The sequence below is a fragment of the Hirundo rustica genome, chromosome 5 (assembly GCF_015227805.2).
Source record: "Hirundo rustica isolate bHirRus1 chromosome 5, bHirRus1.pri.v3, whole genome shotgun sequence".
NCBI lineage: Eukaryota > Metazoa > Chordata > Aves > Passeriformes > Hirundinidae > Hirundo > Hirundo rustica.
The window spans coordinates 62,943,962-62,956,318 of NC_053454.1; the positions used below are offsets into that span (position 1 = coordinate 62,943,962).

At 40.5% G+C, this 12,357-nt stretch overlaps 1 protein-coding gene across 34 annotated transcripts in view; it reads right to left on the reverse strand.

The window, feature by feature from the left end:
• ARSJ (arylsulfatase family member J) overlaps positions 1-12,357 on the reverse strand; it is a 149,099-nt gene that overhangs the window by 96,409 nt on the left and 40,333 nt on the right. For 23 of the 34 annotated variants that reach the window (XR_005700839.2, XR_005700837.2, XR_005700835.2 and 20 more), the window contains one exon: positions 11,819-11,942. The exons of 8 other annotated variants lie outside the window; for them this stretch is intronic. The gene's annotated coding sequence lies outside the window, so the exon portion shown is untranslated. Of the gene's footprint in view, positions 1-6,792; positions 6,911-8,276; positions 8,329-10,350; positions 10,455-11,818; positions 11,943-12,357 lie in introns of those variants that run through there. 3 more of the 34 variants (XR_005700823.2, XR_005700832.2, XR_005700858.2) reach the window with 3 other exon arrangements.

Below are 12,357 nucleotides of genomic sequence, written 5' to 3' on the forward strand. Positions count from 1 at the left end.
GGAAAATAGAGCTGATTCATTGCTATTGTAGGGGGCCATCCAACTTGAAATTAAAAACTGCCCAATTTCTATCAGCTCTCTACATACATGCTCAAGTGGAGTGATGCTGACATATCTAGATGGAAGTAGAGATAAATGGAAACAAACCACCCAGTTCTCCCCACGCATTTCAGTTTTCTGGCACACTGACTTGAAATTAATTACTGTTTGCATAATAACAAATGAAAGGTTTAATTAATTCTTTCAAAACCACATCAAATTAAACTCCCTGTGCACAGTCTACATTCTGGTGTGGTATGTGTGACAGGGATACACTGAGCACATTGAACTGGGTAGAGGAGCTTAAGTCTACCAGGAAATAGTCACTGAAATGATGACCAGGTGTTCTACTGGAGCTGCCAGGCAAAAAGTTCATAAATAGAATTGTTTTTCTGCCGGCAAACAGCAGAACATCTTGCATGCACCCACCTAGAATTACCTGCCAGAAGACTTCACCCTGAAATATTTTCCCTTGGGTTTCTCACTCCTTTTCCTCTGTCCTCAATATAGATTTGAGGCATATCTTCTACAGCAAATAAATTTGATAAGTTTGAAAAGTTAAGGCTGACATAAGTATTCTTGAAAGATAGAATCCAGGCATCTCTGTCGGCATTAAACCTGCAGTGTTTCTTTCACTATTTCATTGGAAACCCATCCTTCTTTCTAGAAAGGGCCATTTCAGGATCAAAATCTCTTGGCAGCAGAAAATGAGATTAAGTACTGATATACCAAGATATGATAATAGCAATAAATGGGGTAGAATAAAAAGGAAAAATAAGGCTAATTATTCCCTATAACCTGTGTTAGTCTATGGAGTTGCCACATAGGTCATGTCATTTGAAGGGTGGTTATCATTGTGCTTTGCTTTTGAACTCTAGAGAAATGAGCCATTCCTCCTCACCCCCTACATAATTCCCAGTAAATATCCACTATTAAGTAAGGTCTGAGAGGCAGTGACACAAAACCACAATGAACTTCAGCCCTTTCAAAGGCATTTGTGCAGAAATGGCAGTTTCTTAAAGCTGAGTCAAGGGTGCAGTTTTGACAGGGTGGACAAAATACTCATGGAATATAATGCTGTGGAAAAGGGAACTTGTAAAGAGCCTCTGAGGAAAGAAACCACCACAGCTCAGAAAGCAGCCATATTCTAAGCAGTAATTACAAGACCCTGTTTTTTCAGTTGTTCCCATTAACTCTACAGCTTGAAATTTCTGATTTGGTTTCTATTCAGAAAGTTATTAACTGGCTTCACTGGGCTGCTAAAAGACTAGCAGAGGTCCATGTAATCCAGACCTCCCCTCAGGAGCAAATGCCAACAGTGTACAGTGAGATGCCAAAGGCACTGGCATCAGTATTTACATGGGCAGCCTTCAACACTGAGAGCAAACAAATAAACAAATACAAAAATCCTCACTTCCCCCCGCCACTGAAAGCCGCTACCATTGCCACTCACGCACACAGTGTTCACAGACAAAGGTCTTCTCAGGCACTCAAAAATATCCCCTTCATAAAGATGCTGCATTTTCTGGGGGGGGGGGGGGGGGGGAATTTAATATAGGCAAGATAATATTTTCTCCATAGCTACATAGTGTGTACAACATAAGGGTAGGACTACACAGAAGAGTTACAAGGCAGTAAGGGATCAGGATGAACTACCTGAGACAGCTCATTTCAGTCCCAAACAAGCCCTACTGGAGAAAGCTGACAAAACTCCATAAAGTTACATAAAATAGAATATACACTGAGAACGTAAGTCAAACTCTTCCATATGTGACTGCAGAGTCATTTTTCCTTAATTTCCTGCCCCAATACCTATCTATTTGTACAAAATATTAGTGCTTGATAAGAGGCTTTCTTAAAATACTTCAGTTGCATTTGAATACAAAACTCTGCTGTGCCTAAATGGCAGCAGAGCTGTAAGCACAGGTCTTTCCCATTCCAACCAAGAGTACAAGCCACGACAAATGGAAGCGCCAATTGCTGCCAACGCAGTCATGAAATTTTCTCTCACCTCCACTGCCTCCACCATTGTGCCTTTCAGTTCTCACTACACATCTGTCTGCAAGATCTGCTCCAACAGATACAATGATAAAAGATGATAAATCCTTTAAAGGCAGCCTATCTTCATGGGTTTAGTGTATATGAACTACTTTGAATCACGTTCACCCTGGAGCAGCACATGGTCGTCATCATATCAAGCCTGAAATCATTACAGAAAAGAACCATTCCAAATTCCCATACTTCAAACTCCTTCATAAAAGAGTATATAAAACTATCAGATTTGCCTTGGCTATTATTTCATGCTGCGCACACTTCATGCCTTTTTCAATCTGCCCCTCTAGTTAAAGAAATTACATTATCATGACTGTGAAGAACTTTTCCCACTTCAGCCAGATCTAGCAAATGGCTGGGCAAGCAACAACATTTGAATTCCATAGGCTGACTTCTCCAGGAGCCAGATATGCTTCAAGGACAGCAGAGTCCTGCTGTTGGAACCCTGCCTGCACACACCCTTCGCTGTGTTTGAGCCTGTGACTATTGTGCCAGCTCTCCTCATGCTGAGCACTTGAAAAGCCCTCCTGGATTTCACACATCACAGTAACACCATCAGGAACAACTTCAAGTGGCTCTGCTGTAGACCAAGAACATCCCTAATAAAAAAGAAGTTTGCCAGCAAACCGTGAGCACTTCAGTGGCTGGTGAATAGGAGAACTGAGCTGGGACTGACAATGAGCTGTCCAGTTCTGCTGGCTGCTCTTTTACCTCAGCATTGCAAATGGTGACAGGAATGTTCGTGAGGCTTCAACTCTTGGCAAACTCCTTCGTGCCTGCAAACAAGCCTGAAAGTGCAACATAAGCAATTCTCGCTTGTGCCTTCCTGCAAAGAGTCATCTAAAAGCATTGTATCCAGATGTTCCAATCAGTGTTTTCAATTTTCTCCTGTTCATAAACCAAACGTGTCTCGGGGATGACTCGTGCATCCCCTAGATACTTTTATGTATGACCTACTCCATACAGATTTCTATTGCGTGAGGAATGCTTTGCCAAGAAGGTTACTCTGAATGTCAGAAATTAAAAACACAGTACTCCAGGCCAATTCTGAACAACTACTACCATAAAACCCCCATTTCCTAATTATTTTTTTTATACACAAAGTGCTGAGAAAGCCACAAAAGCAGGTTTCCCAGGACAGCATGCTGATAATTGGTTGCATTTTTGTTTTAGCATGTCATCTTTTTTTCTCCACTGAGAAGTTGGGCTAATTCTGTCTCCTGTCCTGTCCCAAGGCTTTGGGGCAAAGAAAGCTTCTCAGGTGAACCACCTGCCTTTTCCAGTCCAGATGATGACTAACTACAACTTATTTCACACAGATTTCTTCTCTAAATAAAATCAGTATTTGTAGGTTTTAATTAAGAATATCAAGTTTCACACGAGGCATTAGAGAACTTGTGATCACAAGTGATAGAGACTGAAAGTAGGAGATGAGAAACAAAACTAAGAGATGAATTTGACTTTTCCTGAACTTGACAGCATCCTGACTTGTTTGAGAATGAATCTGTTCTCCAATTAAGGCTTGGGGATGCTCCAGGAAGATGGATTTTCCCAGAATCTTTGCTGACTAACAGAGACTAACCTCATCCCTCAGCTCTGACAAGACAGAAATTCTTGATGAGCTTTCCTGGCACCCTCTGCCTTATGCCAGACACATCTGACTAGGCAAGTGATGCTGGCTGCAGACTGATGGACTCTTTGGTAGGCACTGAGGTAGCAGGGGAAGATTAAAGGCTCTAGGATGTGCCACTGGCATTTAGAAACCAATTCCCAGTCCAGAACAAATAAAGGGGGTGGAACTGCATCCAGCCCAGCTGGGGAGCCGAGAGCAAACAAATTCATTGTGTAAGAAATAATAATTTTCAGAAGCAGATCCTGTGTGCTAGGATCAAAGAAGCTGGTAAATTAAGGCCACTCCACTAGCCAAGGAATAAATTGTCATAATGCAATAATATTTATGCAGTTTTCCTGTGGCAGAAGATCCCTCTACGTTCCAGAAATTGAGTCCCAATAATTAGGAATTAATATTAATAATTCTATTTCAGAGCTACTGTTACGCTGCTGCAGGATTTTGGCAATATATCAATAATCCTATTTCATCTGCATGGCCACAGATCTCTTACCAGTCATGGTTTTGGGTGCTGGGCAAGTTACAGCTTTAAGTAACAGCCACAGTCTTTTCTGATGATAATCCTGAACTTTCCACACCTGAGATAAAGACAAAGGCAGGTTTATTTATGTGGGAAGTCCCACTGATTTTTACCCAGACATTAAAACCCTCAGGCTGAGAAGCAAGAGACACCCCATAATGGCTATCTTTCTTTTAGGAATAGATGGAACATTCATCCTCAAAGTGAAGTCAGAAGTGAGCTACCTTTCTCAAGTTTCAGAAATAATTCCTACCTTGAGACTGCTCAGCTCTACAGGGCTGAATCCATATGCCCTGATAAACTGCTGAGATTCCCAAGGATTTCATGCAGTCAAACAAACACTACCCGGGGATGTAGTGGCTACAAATACTCTATACTTCTTGGCTTGTCATCTTGAACTGGGATTTTTGCTCTTTCGAACTCTAACAGTTCAACACTAGGTACAACCTCATGTGGATCTAATTACCACAAACAGGCAAAGCAATCAAGCTCATTATCTAAAACAAGGAAGCAGCTGCCAGGTCCTGTTCCCAACACCCTTTCCTAAACAGGCTTTCTTCTCCCAAAGCATTGCCTGGAAACATTACCAACTTTTGAGTGCCTTGTGTATTATTAGGGATATGAACACTGACTAAAGAGAAGAGAATAAACCAATAAAATACTTAGCCAACTCACAAGCTTTACATGACTCAACTTCATTGGCACTGTTCCTGAGTTTTCACTTGAAGGATGAATTGTATTCACTTTCTCTCATGTCAGTAACTTAATATTAATTGAAGAGGAATAAAATAGGTTGGATTAAAAGGTTATTCCAACAGTCTTTGAACTGAAGGGGGGAGGGCGGGGAAGAAGTCCTATTTTCTTTCATGTGCTTGAGTCAGAGATTCTATCAGTGCATACTCATACTGGTAAACTAGAATATTGTGGTTTTATTCCAACAGCTCCACACACACATTCTGGACACTATTGTTCAGTATTTTATACGTGTAAATGCAGAGTTGTTGCACAAATGTTGAAGTACCAGTAGAGCCTGGTTTCAGAGACCAGAGCAGTAATGATGTGTTAAGTCAAACCAATATCTTAAGCCAGCAGCTAAGTTTATTCAGTCTTATCATCCTATCACATGCATTTATGAGATTTGGTAGTAAAACACCAAGGAGAAAAATCAAATACTTTCTACTCCTGACAGGGATGATCTTATGGCTGTGCTCTGTACAAGATTTAGAGCAACTACATTTTGGGAGGTAAGCACATCATACCTGGTGTTACCCTGGGAAATTCCAGCTAAACCATAAGGCTCCAAAGTGACACATACTTGAATCTCTTGAGGAAGGGGATGCTATCTTCTCTTCCAACAGATTTCAGGAGCAGCTTGTATTTGATGAGCAGATGTCTATTTTATCTCACTTTCAGCCCTGCAGTTTTGATTCCTGTTATACAGCTGCCACCTTTAATACATTTCTTGTACCTGACAGAGCTGTTCTGAGGTCACGGAGGTCTGTGGTTCAGCCAACTCTTCCAGCAGCAAACCAGGAACTGGCCATACTTTTTTCTTGTCATGGGAAGCTAGAAGAAGGGAAACTTGAAATGGGCTGCAGTTGCTATTGTCAGAGTCAAGCTGAGAAGAGACAAGACCCCTTTCTCATCCATTCACTACATGCAGAGTGTGTAAAACCATGCAGATGCAAGAAGTAGTTATAAACTGATCCTTGATAAGCTTAGGCTGGCAATTGGGAAATCTGAAATTATTCAAGACATGAAATTTTGTATTCAGCTTCTACAAAGCTTCATCAGAGTTCAAAGGACAAAGCAGCCATCCAGTTCAGGCACAGGTGCAAACAATCTTCTAATAAAAGTATTCTGAGGGTCTTCCAGAGTTTAGCATTTTTCTTAAATCCCTCAGGTACTAAAGGGAATAGTGTAAATAGCATTTTATAAAGTTGATCATTACATGGCTTGATATATCTCAAAGAAAATAGTTTTGCATGAAGAAAATGTATTTTGGTGAGTAAATAAGATTCAAATACTACATTTCTCAATTAACCTTCCCTTTCCATTTAAAAATCACTCCAACTCTCCAGCACGGCAACAAAGGAAGGTAACGATGCCTTGCCTCTATCCGTGTTGTCCGAGTGCCGCCTTGTGGGAACTCCCTGCAAGCGCACACGGATCAGCTCTACGGCCTTACCCTAAAAAACAGGGGGAAAAAGGGAGTATACTCAACTCTGCTAATTTCTTGTCTTCCAGAGACTAAAATAGCACGGCGAATTTTGACAGGGAAGGTGGCATCCCCTCTCTTGTATCAACTTTCATATCTGCAGTGTTCAGCTTTCACCCCAATGACACAAAACTCATACTCACCTCACTGTTTGATCTCCTTGACATGAAAATTAGATTACGTACTTGATCAGAACGAGCTGCTTAATATATTGACACAAAGTCTTTGATACATCTCTTCAGCAAACCAAAGAGCCTACACGTAGCATCTGAGAACTAAAGCTGTCCTTTAGTTTAGCAGGACTGACTGAGGACTTGCCCACCATGACCTTACCTTTGCCTTTTCTGTGACTCTGAACAGCTGTGATGTCTACACACAAATTATTCAGGTTTTTTCATCTTTTACAAGACTGACTGCCCAGGAATGGAAGTTACATCATTTGTACCCTGCACTGCAAATAAACACATTTAAATCACTAGATTTCAATAAATATTAAATGAGGGGAACCTGGATTGTCTTCGCACTCCCATTTTTCCATCAATACACCTGCTCAACTGTAACATGATTTGTAAAAGGACAAGGTACTGGGCAGCTGATGGTCTGCTAGAACTGTTTTATCACAGAATAATTGATAGCAGCTGCCCATATTTGCTTCTTAGCCTCCTCTTCTTTAGCTTTTATATCATTTCAGATTATCAAAGGTATTTACCATACGCAAAATAGCCTCAGTTCTGTTTTCTAGAGCTGAACTCAGATCTTCTACAGGAAATTAAATAACTATGAAAAGCATGTAAGAAGTGCAATGAAAGAAGACTCATTTAAAAATAGTATATTTCTTTCATGGCAACATAGTCCTACAAGAGTATTAGGTACTTATTCTGACAAAAATAATTTGCAGGCTTTAATCATCTGTTTCAGTAGCGTTTGGCTCAATAACTGTAGAACACTGACATCTTCAGGTAGAAGAGCTACTGAAACAAATAATAGGGCAGGCTGAATATAAACCATTCAAATATGAAATAATTCTTGAAACAAGTTTTCCTTCCAAGATTTACTAATTTGGCTCTTTGCTCTTTGAAAGAATTACACATGGCTCCAGAGACATTTCCAAAATGTTAGCATAGACATGAAAATACCTGCAAGCCTTTCCAATATGCAATTTGAGTAATGCTTGCAAGGTGTCAAAAGATGTGAGGGTTCCTCACAAAATACCCAACCAAGCGTCAATAAAATCAACAGTTGAGACATTTTTCCCAAGGGTTTACTTATTATGGGAATGCCAACAATTTCTAATCGATTTACAGTCTTGGTACAAGGGAACAAAACACAGCCCTCTTTCAGTTTCTCCCTTTGTTTCTAGCAGCTCCTTTTCATCATATGCACTCTCAATATTTGGATTAATTTGACTCAAGGTAAGGAAATAGGCTAATTCTGAATTCACAATCATGACAAGAAGTACCAAAATTGTGGTCCTGATGGTAACTTCACTATACCCAAGGAACATTCAATCTACTTTTGGCACTTTTCAGCACACAGATATTCAACTGACATTTCAAGCAGGTGTTGCTAAAGATTCTTCCTAATAAGGGCTTTTGGTGATTTTTATTCCAGATTTGAAGGCCATAATTTTATAGGATAGTGATGGTTCTCAGATGGCTCAGTAACAGGTGATTCAAGCAATAGTAACCTATTTGAGACATTAACACACCATGGCAAAGCCTTTTATGAAGTCCTTATAATTTTAAGCATTTTACTATTTAATCTGTTTATCTCCGAGTCAAAGTATTAGCGCAAACAATTTTTATTAAAAAATTTACCAAGCAAGTGATCCCAAATACAGGAACATAAGGACAAAGACATTGCAGCTGCCTGGTTAAACAGAATACCATTAGTGAGGAACTCTGTTAAATATTCTCCCTATCCAGAATCAGTTCAGCTTGAATGCATATTTTTACTTATCATGAATGAGAGAAATAGAATAAAATAGCAGAATTAAAAATAAAAAGCAATAAAAAGCACATACATCTAACCAGTGCCCCTACTGTAAAATGAAGGAGTTGAAATAGGCATGTTAAAGACTGAGAAGGAACTTCAATATAAACATTCCTGATCATCTATGCAATGTAGCTGTTCCTACTCCCGGGCATTCTGCACAAATGATTCCTTCCTAAACCCCAAGGCTGCAAGAAAAACTGGCATGTTATTAAACGACACCTGCACTTAGATGAGAATGGCTAAGAGTCACAACTTTACAAAATCTGTCATTTACCGACAAGGTAGTACATTTTAGACAAATATGAAAATGGATTTCAAACACCAGTGCAGGTCATCTAGCATCCAAACTCTTGGATAACCACTATATCAAGGAAATTATCTGCATCCTCAGACACTTCCATAATTAGAAAATAAATTGAAAGTTCGTGTGAATGCACGAACTGTAAAACTCGGGTTTACACAAGAAGACCCAACTCTTATGTAAATTCAAAGCCCTTGGGCACCTATGGATTTCTTACAGGGACACTACAGTGCGTGCTAGCTCAGCGCTGTGTGCGCCGCAGAAACACAGCGCAGGAAGGAATGACCATTTACTACTTTTGCTCCCTAGAGGTCCTCCATGAGCTGTAAATGCCTTAACTTCAGGTTCTGTCGGTTCCCTGGGACTGCAGCTTGGATTCTCTAAATACCTTAGACACCACCTCTCTCCAGCATTCACCCAAACAGCTGCTCACGCTGCATTTAAATCTGTGCTCAGCTCTAAGAATATGGTGGCAGTGACTGTCACAGGCATGTCCCAAACTAGCAGGTGTCACTAATACAGAAGAGTTAATTAAGCTTCAACAGTGAAAGGTGCCTTCTGGCCCTGCCACGCATTTCATTTTTGGCAACGACAGCACAAAGCAGCCTCTGCTTGTATCAGCCTGAACGCACAAGTCAGAGCCAGGGTGCCTGTGGCAACCACCGAATACAGATTGTAATTCTACTTACATCTACTGAGGGAGGAAAAGAACACATTAAAATGGAAGTTCTTCTGAATTCATTTCAGCAGGAATACTCAAGAATACATGCAGCAAAGACAAGTGGTAATGTGTGCAGTAGGGAAATTTATTCTCCCAATGAAGACTGTAAAGCAGGATATGGGAAATGCCTCAAAGACATCATCAGATAACTGCACTTATTTGGTTATCAGCAGATGACAAATCCCTTTTCTGCCACTAAGGCACAAGAACTAGAACAGTACCATGGGCACGCTGCAGCAGTCTTCCTTTCAACTTCCTTGGCTTTGTTGTAGACCTCTTCCCCTAACTAACTAAGTAGAAATAAGTAGAACTGAATAGTCATTACAAATGCAGCTCCATTAACTTATGTCTGCTGATTTAAAAAGGTCATACATCCAACAAGATGAGGAGAAAAAAATTAAATGAGGGAAAGCAAGGCTTTATGTATACGGACATTCCTGAACAGCACTAATTTAAAGTAGCATTTTCCACTCTAATTCTCTGGAGTTTTAACTGAAGTTCTAACCTCAAAGTGCTCTTCCTTCCTCACTGGAAGACTTGCCTCTCACAGCTGCATGGCAGGAGTCCCACTGCAGAACCTTTGGCACTTCTGAGCTGCCATCAGAGCTCCCATTCAGCAGTACAACACTATCTACCCGGGAGCAGTGACACGGGATCTCTTTCCCGACATCTACTAGAGAAACAGGAACCTTGGAGGAGCAATGAACTCTTCCTTGGTCAGCTGGAGGCCTTTGCATCGGGCTCTGCTTGCTGGGTGGTGGGACAGACCTTGCCTGGCCTGTGTCTGCCAACACTGCCGCTAATTGCAGGCTTGGCACCAGGGGAACCCGGCTGGATGATGCTGTCAATTACCCTTATCCTCCATCTCACCTTCCCCACCTCCAGTACAATTAGCTGGGAGGTACCTGAGGGCAGGGACCAGGTCTCTCATGGACAAGAGCCCACACACCAGGATCCAGGGGTGATTCGTGGGTGTCACTGCAACACAAATTATAGCCTTGGATTCTGATTGCTCTACAAAACACAGCCCCTGCTTAAGAGATGTTAATGAAATGTTGTTTACAGGATGTTAGTATAAAGAGCTTGATTTTATTTTTTTAAGCAGATAATTATCAGATTCTCACAGCTTTTTACTTTCAAGGGATACATAAACTATTTAATGAAGGAATGTAAGTGATAAAATGTTATTCAAATAACAGAAACTATTTCCAAATCTTGTTTCTTTTCTAGTCAATTATTAATGTATCCTCCACTGTTACACTAGAAGATTCTAGGTATAAGAACAACTGCTACAAGACAGTTTGGTATAGTCTAAAATGCCAAATGCCTTGATGAAAATGTCCACAAGCACTCATTTCTGCATTGCATTCTCACTACAACACTTCTCCAAGAGTCCAGTTTTCCTGTGCTAACAGTACTTCCCTCCCTATTTGTGGATCCCCCTAAAGAACACCACCACAGTACAAACGCAATTCCAGAAACAAAAGCCAGGATTGCTTTCACATCATTCATTCAAGCTTTACCTTTTCTTTGCCATCTGGCAAAGATCCAGATCAATCAGGAAAATTAGCTGACCAGTGTTAGTCTAAAGCTGTTGTATTGACAGGAGCACCAATGCGTATTCAAATGAAATTATAAATATACAGTTTATACAGCAAATGTTGACTGAGGCCTGCAAAAGCATAATTATTCAGATGATAGCACTGACAGGTTGAAAGATTAGACCCCATAAATGCTGCAGTGTGTGAAGGCCATGTTTTATGCTCTGTCTCCAACTGGCTTTTCTAACTGGCTGGCCCACGTTGCTCTGAGTTGCTGTGTTCTGTAGCAACAGATAATTGGGAGTTACTTACCCATAACAAGTACTGGGAAACCTCTTAACTGTCCAAAATTTTCAGTTGCTACTTAAAAGCAACTCCGACAAAGAATTCTGATCCATTTTTCACATGTGCTCTCCTGAGAGCTTCACGTGCACTCAGAGTTAAGCTCAAGGACACACCTCTCTTACCTAATCAGTGTACAAAGGAGCCAGAACCTCATTCTATATTCCTTTGAAGTTAATTATCCCTACTACTTCTAAGAACAAAACTTTAGTTCACTAGAAATCTTTTCTTATCCTCAAGTATTTTGACTTACTCGATTATTTCTGAGTTTCAGAATACCTAAAGCATTCCAAGAAACAGACGGTAAGAGAACCAGTTCTCCTCACAAAGAACCCTTTTTTTTTTTTTCCCATAGCACGGGGGCGTAGAATATTTGTGATGTTGACATTTGTGACTTGGTAAATACCAGAATGTATACTTTGTACCACACAAGCCTACTCAGCAAGAACTCATACATACCTGACTGTTCACAGGCAGCTGTAAAAGGAGCCACCCCATGTCAGAACTGAAAACTGCAATCAGGGCAGGGCAGCTAAATCCAGATCCTCATGAGTAACCTGAGTAGTGGGATTGTACAAGAGTGCTGTAAAAAATAATGGGGACACAGGACAATTAGAAGCGATTTTCCACCAATTACAGATGAGGACTTGGAGTTTACATACAGATTTTTCATGCCACTAGAGGAAACAAAGTGCTCTGAAACATTAGCTTACACGTGTCAAGCATTTCAATAGTCCTGATGAACTGATCAATCAAAACTTGTATTATTCAAAACCTAGCACAGAAGTTATGGTAACAAAAAGCCTGGTATTTGCAAGATTTAATAGTCCTTTTAGTCCAGAACTTATACCATGTCTGGAATGGTATAATTATGCCCATTGTCCCAGATAATCTGGGAAATTGCACATTTATGTATTAAAGGAACACAAAGGTTTCTATATTTGTTCCTTCACTGTGAAATCAGTAAGGAGAGAAAGCGGCAAGGATGCTCAATCAAC